Source organism: Phalacrocorax carbo, chromosome 5, assembly GCF_963921805.1.
Source record: "Phalacrocorax carbo chromosome 5, bPhaCar2.1, whole genome shotgun sequence".
Classification (NCBI taxonomy): domain Eukaryota; kingdom Metazoa; phylum Chordata; class Aves; order Suliformes; family Phalacrocoracidae; genus Phalacrocorax; species Phalacrocorax carbo.
Genome location: NC_087517.1, coordinates 65822276 through 65830476, shown reverse-complemented (window position 1 = coordinate 65830476; position 8201 = coordinate 65822276). Strand labels below are relative to the sequence as shown.

The 8201-nt window shown below is 41.2% G+C and overlaps 1 long non-coding RNA gene across 1 annotated transcript; it reads left to right on the top strand.

Moving 5' to 3' along the window:
- The first annotated feature begins 367 nt into the window (after positions 1-367).
- Positions 368-3538, top strand: LOC135313707 (uncharacterized). Its single transcript, XR_010373242.1, has 2 exons — positions 368-699; positions 1685-3538. It is a non-coding gene; the product is annotated as an uncharacterized LOC135313707 (long non-coding RNA).
- Positions 3539-8201: the final 4663 nt, after the last annotated feature.

Sequence of the window (8201 nt, the reverse complement as noted above, 5' to 3'; positions counted from 1 at the left end):
TCTAAATTACCAAAGATGGCAGGTGGAAGAGGTGAATGGGGTGCATTGCAGGATCGACGCTGAACTCTGGAAATTAACCTGGTTTTGTGGTGTTTGTCCAAAAGCCAATATGTGTACATTATACCGGGTTTCAATTAAACCATGTTCTACCTACATGTTGGCGAATCTTCCTCCTCCTACTCTCACCTTAACTGTTGGGTGGAGTGACAGCATGAAATCTAAAAGCCTACTCAGTTCTGTTAAACACATAACAGCATAACAGCTGTTGCTGTGTTGTGAACTTTTTTAGATAAAAAGCCAAATTTAGGCTGACTTTTAGTCCTTAAAGCAGGAGAACATGTAGCAAGATAAACTGACAACAGGAAAATAGGCCCACAGTAATAACAGATAATCCCATCATCTGAATATTTAGATTACAGCACACATCAAGTAGGAGAATTGTTTTCTATTATTTTTGGATTGTGAGTTCCAGGTAGAAAAATGTGTCATAAGATAATCAGGACACTGGAAACTTTATTTTACTATAAAAATATATTATAAAGAATTATTACCTGGGGTCTCAGCAGATAAATGTATAAATACATTCTCTTTCCAAACAACAGGAGTTGTGCAACTGTTCCTGGTAGAATAATATCCCTCTTTCTTCATCAGCCACACCTGGGGAAGGTGTCAGCCCATATAGACAGATAAAAACATAAGGTGAGATAGTAAACATAATGTGCTGCAGTCAGAAGGATACGTCTCAGGTCACGCCAGACTTGTGTCTCTATTGTGTTGACCATTTTTTTAGATTTTCAACTTTTACTCCAAATTCTGGGTGGGATAAAAATATAAAACATTGGAAAGCTCCTGGAATGAGAATATAACTTTCTTGTATATGGCTATCCATGCTGTAGATTTCAAACTGAGACTGGCTGCGGAATGTCTCAAAATCAACTTTCTGCTTTGACCAGTCTAAAGATAGATAAAGGAATTCAAACATGGGTTTGTCTTCTGGGAATTCATCACATTTCATCAGTGCTTAATGTAGTGGGTTTGGGTTTAACCAAACATAATATCAGAGAAAGCTGCTGATTATACAAGCAGAACTCTGTTACTGATCACAGATGGAAAGCTTATGACATTCATAATTTAAATCCTAAATTTAAAGTTGTTGACAATAGCAAACAAAAAAAGCCAGTGTCTACACTTTCATCCTTAGTTCTCAGTCCTTATTTATGATGGTTCGAATTTTCATGTCATAGGATTATTTTTTTGTTGTTTTCTTCAGGCACCTTTCCCAAAAATTAATCAGAAAGTTTTTTACACATAGAATGCTTTGAAAAATTAAAAATTGGCCTGTTCTGTTATTAACAACTTTTAAGTGGCACAAATCCCATAATTCAACATAATTTTTCTGTAAAGAGAAATGCAGCAGGTTGAAAGTCAACATGACAAATAAATCTTTCAGTTTCTGGCCAATAAGAGCAATGAAAGAACAGTGTACTGTGGCACCAAGAATAGTCTTTGGTGTAGCTGTCTGTCTCCCAACAGTTCTAAAAGCATCAAATGGATTTCTTCCAGGTTGCATGACTAATACTCAGCTGCTACAGAGAACAACTTTATATTCTGGGTCGAACCTATGTCTGTTTATCTCGCTCCATCTAAAATATACACTAAGAACTTCCTTTTTTACCTTTTTCAGACCTGCCACCATTAGAGAAAACAGAGCTTCTCCTACTGTGAAGCAGCAGAGGATGGTGCTTTTGTAATGTACTTTTTGTGGGAGTAGAGATCTTGCCCACATCCCTACAGTGTTTTGATGGTTGGGTTTGTTTTCACTCTAGTCGGTGACAGGACTCAGTTCATGTCAAAAGTACTAAGAGTTATTGTTTGCATTTAGTAACAATGGGTTTGATTTATTACTATATAAAGAGGTCTGTGGCCACCTGTGTCACCACAGCTGTTAGTAACTACTGTGAAAAAAACCCTATTTTCTTAATCTCTCTTGTATCATTTAATCAGGTGATCCTGGGTAATTTTCTAATGATTCAGTGATTTAATTTTTATGGTGACGCCCAGTTTCAGAGAGGACAAATAATTCCTGTGATGTATGCAGAGGATTTCTGACAGACTTGGTCTAAGAACTCAGTTTTGGTAGAATGCAAAACTGCAATGCATCAATCAGTCTACTCATCACTGCGAGCGTGTAGACAGTTTCTTAATTGCTGTAAATGAATACCTCTGGCAATTTGCCTCTGACTTACAAAAATGATACATTAGGCCTAAAGGTAAAATACTGTCTTTTTAAAGAGATATTTTATTTATGAAGTTAAGTAAAATAAAATGTAAATGTTAAAATTAAAAACATAATTATTGAATGTGTAATCAGATCTGATATCTAATGAGAACAAGCACTTCTCTGTGATAAAGCCTTTTGTAATAGGAGCTCATAAAAAGAGTACAAATACCTATTAATAGGTAAAAACATATGTTCCATACACTAAAGCATACCTGGCCTCTTTCTCTGACAAATATTCTCATTAAGGAAACCTGTAGACATGATGTCTCCAGCATCAGTCCAGCTTTTGGCACAGTCCCCAGAGAAAGAGAGATGTTCTGTGGTTGGAATTCATTCATTTTGTGCCATTTGAGCAACGCAAAGTAGGCAGGTAGAACAATCCATCCTTCGCTTAACGCAAAAATGGACAGCAACTGTTAAAGAACTTATTCCCTTTTCTACAATTCAGGCACCTGAGTTTGCCATCTCAAAAACCTATGACCATCATAAAAGTCAGTGCTGATTCTCTGTTTACTTCATTCTTAATGCAGTAATAGAAATATAATTCCTATAGAAATCAATACAGTTTGTATCACTGGCCCTCAGTAAGAGTTGGATTGTGTGCCTGGCTGTTTTAGTGATAAGAATCACTACTTGCTTATGAAAACCACAGCAGGTTCTTGAAATAAAGAATGCTGCAGTTCAAGATAATTGAGTACAAGAGAACCTTTTCTTGAATGAGAAATTCATAAGCTTTAGCTGGCTACAAAATCTGTCTCTGCTCTGTCATGCTGCAGAGTATACGAATTTTGGTATGAGGTTCACTGTGAAATTACTGCACAGCCTGTGACTGACAGTAATTATAAACTCTCCATTTCTTTTGTTATTTTAGCATGTTATTTATTTCAAGGAAAGAAGAACAGGAAACTAGAAGGATGATGAATATAAACCACTATTGTGAGTAGAAAATGTGAAGTGCAATAACATGAGGAGCAGGCATACTAAAGATATTGCTCTAAATTTCAATATCAAGGTCCATTTCCGATTTTCAAGGTCAATAAGATCATGTGTTCTGAAATCCCTTTTGCTCTTTGCAGAAGTTACTCTTTTGCTTAGTTATCTGTTCTGGAGTTTTCCACAATAATTAATGATCTCGTTTTGGCAATCACAGCTGTTTTTAAATACACACAGTTTCTGTAAATTGCTTAATTTTGAATGACTATCAAATTCCCCACCCACAGAAATCTGCTGTCATGTTATTAAACTGTTTTTTGACGTGATGTTTATTCTCCATCTCACTGTCCATCAAATGGGGGGGGAAAAAAATTGAAAGCCCGGAAAAAGAAAAAGCCCATATAGGTCAACACATGGTCCATCTAGTCGAGCAGTAAGTCTCCAGCAGTGGAAAAAGCAGACACTCTCTAGAGGCACCTCTAGAGGATATTTAGTGCGTAAGATAGCTCATTTTATGTGGTCCATTCCCCTCCTGCTTTCACAGCATTCACAAATTTTACATTACGGATGTTTGAGGTAAAATTCCTACCTAGTGTTTTTAACTTCCTTTTTGGAACCTGTTGTTCAAGAATTTGTTTAATCCCTTTTGCAATTCCATGACACTCTCTGTCTCTGCATCCTCCTGTGACAGCAAAATCCAGACATTCACTTCTCGCTGATAACATACTCATGCTTTTATCTATCTTAAACCAAAATATGTAACTGAGCACATGCCAGCACAACGTGCGGTATGTTTTTTGGGAAAGAAGTTCATGCTTCTATTAAGAAACAGAGCTTTTTAATCCCTTCAAGCTTCTGGTGCACTGCACCATGCCAGCGGTAACTATTTTCTTATCATCAGTATAAAGATAACAGGCTCAAGACCAATACGACTTCAGAGTAAAGACTCATCATAGTTCTGTAATACATGGGAAGACTGCAGATGTTGTCCTGTTATTCCCATACCTTCAGCAATGACTATATGGTTAGAAGTGCTCCTTTCAGACAAGGCTGCCTCTGAATTCCCAGAGATGCCAGTTTCACATTGTCTATGCTGCAAATCCTGCAGTTGGTATTAATTTATAGTACTGTGCTAAGTCGTCTTGAGGAGCTGCTTCTGCTCCATTAACTTTTCCTCCATTCACTTTCAAGTTAGGGAGAACTGCCTACCTGGTTTGTTTTGATCCTGGGGAACACTAATAAAGTTTCCCTGTGTCTCACTTTAGGTCCTTAAATTCTTAGAGTTAGGACCTTAAATTCCTCTTTGGTCCCTACATTCTTGCCTTAGGCTTTTAAGAAAGTAATGGGACTGGGAGTTGACCTTATAATGCATTGATTCTGTCTGGTTTAGTTATTATGGCAATAGTAGCAATGCTGGATCAGAAATCATGTTACAGAAACTCTGTGGAAGTGATATTTCAGTTCAGGGTGGTATCATAGTTATGGTTGAGAAAAGAAGAAAAACCAGCATCATTTGTTCAAGTTATTATATAATCAAGTATACCTAATTACATTAACACAACTGCATTTTTATCAGCAAATACATGTATGAGTTCTGTAGGATCAAATCCAGGTACTTCTGAAATTAAAGGCACTTTTGCTCTTGGTTTCAAAAGGAAGTGCACTTACTCCAAAACATGTTTGCTTCATGAGATAACCAAAACCTTGAAATTGGTTTATTGTAACACATATTTGTGTCCTACAGAAATGTTTTCTCCTTACAGATTTTTTACCCATGTTGTTACATGGACACCCAGGAGACCAGCTCTTGCTGCAGTGGCAGTGAATTTGGTCCCAAGAAAGTAAAGATTTTGACCCAACAGTACGTCCTCATCAAGGAAATGTTAGTGAATCACCATTAAATATTGAAGATCTTCCTTGTTTTCTTCTAGGTAAAGACATAATTGCAGTAGTTCCACTGCGTTAAGCTGGGTCTTTTGGCTTTTATCTTGTGGTGGGTTGGCCCCGGCTGGCTGCCAGGTGCCCACAAAAGCTGCTCTATCACTCCCCTCCTCAGCTGCACAGGGGAGAGAAAATATAACAGAAGGCTTGTGGGTTGAGATAAGGACAGGGAGAGATCACTTAGTAATTACCATCATGGGCCACACAAACTTGACTTAGGGAAATTAGCTTAATTTATTACCAATCAAATCAGAGTAGCATAATGAGAAATAAAACTTAATCTTAGGAACACCTTCCCCCACCCCTCCCTTCTTCCCAGGCCCAGCTTCACTCCTGATTTTCTCTACCTCCCCCAACCAGCAGTGTAGATGGGATGGGGAATGGGGGTTGTGGTCAATTCCTCACATGTTGTCTCTGCAGCTCATTCTTCCTCAGGGTGAGGACTTCTCACACACTTCCCCTGCTGCAGTGTGGGGTCCCTCCCATGGGAGACAGTCCTCCACAAACTTCTCCAATGTGAGTCCTTCCCATGGGCTGCAGTTATTCTCAAACTGCTCCAGTGTGGGCGCCTTCCATGGGGTGCAGTCCTTCAGGAGCAGACAGCTCCAGCACAGGTCCCCCATGGGGTCACAAGTCCTGATAGCAAACCTGCTCCAGCATGGGCTGCTCTCTCCACGAGTCCACAGGTCCTGCCAGGAGCCTGCTCCACTGTGGGCTTCCCATGGGGTCACATTCATCTGCTTTGCCATGGGACCCTCCATGTGCTGCAAGTGGACATCTGCTGCACCATTAACCTCCATGGGCTGCAGGGGCACAGCCTGCCTCACCATGGTCTCCATGGGAATCTGCTCTGGCACGTGGAGCACTTCCTCCCCCTCCTTCTTGACTGACCTTGGTGTCTGCAGGGCCGTTCCTCTCACATATTCTCACTTCTCTCTCCCAGCTGCTGTTGCACAACTGTTTTCCCCCTTCTTAAATATGTTATCCCAGAGGCTCTACCACTGTTACTGATGGGCTCAGCCTTGGCCAGCGGCGGGTCCATCTTGGAGCTGGCTGGCATTGGCCCTATTGGACATAGGGGAAGCTTCTGGCAGCTTCTCATAGATGCCACCCTGGTAGCCTTGCAAAACCTTGTGATGCAAACCCAATACATACCTGAATGCATATTATAGTTTATGTTTATACAGAATATAGTTCAGCAGTTGTATTATCCTGAGTTACTCTGTACCTATGTACTGTGTGAACATGACTGTAGCTCATGTAATTTCTTAATTTGTAAATAAAACATGAGATTTGCCACCCTCATGGGAAGTAATACTTCGCTACAGGCGGCACAGCAGTGGTGAAAACTGCACCTCTTCCATTTTCAAGAGCTCTAAAATCCTTGTGGAGATAAGGACATGAAGCCTGATCCCACCAGGAGTAGAAGAGTTCAGCTCTGGGTGACACAGAATGCTTAAGCCTGTCATTAGCTAATTTCACTTCAGTAGATCTGAGTAAGTTGTTATGACTCTTCATGTGTTTAGTGTTAAATATGTGTTAAGTACTTTGCTGCATTAGGACTGAAGTGTCAATCGAGCCTCTAATCCTTCTACATATCCCAGCACTGGAAATGCTGTGTGCTTGAAAGGGTGCACCCAGGCCTGGAGATTGAAATGATACAGCAAAGGCAGTCAACTGATTTTCCATCCTTGCATTCACCTAAATGTTGCTCCTAGTTCCAGTATAATAATGAATCGAATTCTCCTCTGAGGAATCGGCGATGTGCCTTCTAGAGTCTGACTCTATGCAGGTAATGCTCTTATTAGGGAAAGGCAGGCAAGGAAAGGGGTGAACATCCTTTGTGCTTGGCTGCTGTGTGAACTGCTTCTGAGGTGACCATTTCTGCTGCTGCTTTGCTGATACTATCCGTCTCCGCTATGTCTGCTCCCCTGGAAGCAGCGTTTTCTGTCCTTGGCAATGGGAGATGTCACCACTGAGCGGCCGGTGCCGGAAAACCAATGCTGGGCATGTGGCAAGGGTGCCTCAGCAGCGTAGCAGCCAGGCTGACAGAAACAAAGCCCTCAGGATACTACTAGCATAATTATATTTGACAGGTAGTGGATACTAACTGATACTATCGTGACTGTATAATCTCTAATGTTCTTTTAAAGTATATTCTTATTTGCTAAAATATCACCTCAGCTTCCTTCTGCTGTGAGGCCTGCTAGGCTGTCTGTCACGGTGAGGGGGCAGCCGTGGCCCCTGGGCTGCTGTAATCAGTGGTTTGCCTTGTTAGGGCTGAGAGAGGGCAAGAGGGGCAGAGACTGAGGCAGGGGGAGCAGGTGGCAGCTGGAGACCCGGCGCTGGGCCATCAGCAGGGCAAGGACCCGGCCTGCAGGTGAGCCCTTCCCAGCTGGAGCTGCAGCCGGCACCACACCTGCAGCACATTCCCCCATCAGCTTTTAATGGCAGGCAGGAGTTCTTTTGCCATCTGCTAGCCAAAACTGGGAGGTTTTGTAGGAGCATGGGTGCAATCTTCTGCAGTACCTCCTCTTTTTCACCACATCCCATCCCTATTGTGGCTTGGGAAGGGCAGGAGCAGACAGGAATTTGGAGGTAAGTTTCTAAGAAATTTTGCTGTGTTTCTGAAATAAGGCTGGGAAGGAGAGGAATAAGTGATAGAGAAGTTGTTTTATAACAAATAAAATGTGGGAGTCTTGTGGCCAATTTCTTAGAAGCAAGTGGCAAGGTCCACAAAGTATTTTCTGAGACCAAGCAGCATGAAGAATGGCTGTGGTGGTTGTGTGATTGTTCTGCTTTCCCTGGGGCACTTAGCCTCCCCTGGAGGACAGAAAGTCTTTTCTTGAGGTATTACTTTCATATATGGCCTAGGAAAATAGCCTGTCTTACAGAGCTTGTTAAAACCTGTGTAAAATATGTGTGTGTCTGGCTCAGAAGCATTTTTGTTGAGCAGGAGAGAAAAGTTACAAAGTCCCAGCAGTAAGAAAAGATGTATTAAAATCCTTATTAAAATCCTTAAAGAAAGAGGTAAGGGTAGTCATAA